The sequence below is a fragment of the Penaeus monodon genome, chromosome 33 (assembly GCF_015228065.2).
Source record: "Penaeus monodon isolate SGIC_2016 chromosome 33, NSTDA_Pmon_1, whole genome shotgun sequence".
NCBI lineage: Eukaryota > Metazoa > Arthropoda > Malacostraca > Decapoda > Penaeidae > Penaeus > Penaeus monodon.
Window position 1 is genome coordinate 13,743,613 of NC_051418.1, and position 327 is coordinate 13,743,939.

The 327-nt window shown below is 35.2% G+C and overlaps 1 protein-coding gene across 1 annotated transcript in view; it reads left to right on the top strand.

Annotated features, from left to right (window-relative positions):
• The window catches only part of LOC119594054 (AF4/FMR2 family member 4-like), a gene marked incomplete in the record, with an annotated part of 85,679 nt that overhangs the window by 73,012 nt on the left and 12,340 nt on the right, over positions 1 to 327 (top strand).

A 327-nucleotide genomic window follows, 5' to 3' on the forward strand; every position in this document is an offset into this window, starting at 1 on the left:
TTACAAGCCACACACCCGATGCCCATATTTTAAGCCACATGATGGGAAGGAAGCATCCAGATCCAGTGAGTTAAAAAAACAACCTGTTTTGTTTGGAAATAGATTTTCCAACTCTATATAGCTTGTACTGAACATACAGACTTTCTTCATTCATTATTCCATAAAGAATTCCATATAACAACTATTATATTTCTCCTGCAGGTTATATATAGATTTTAAAACAGACTTGAACATCTGAGGATTTTGGTATCCACAGGGTTTGTCATGTGAGGTTACCAAGAAATTATTTATGTGCGCATACATGCACATGCACAATTATACACACAC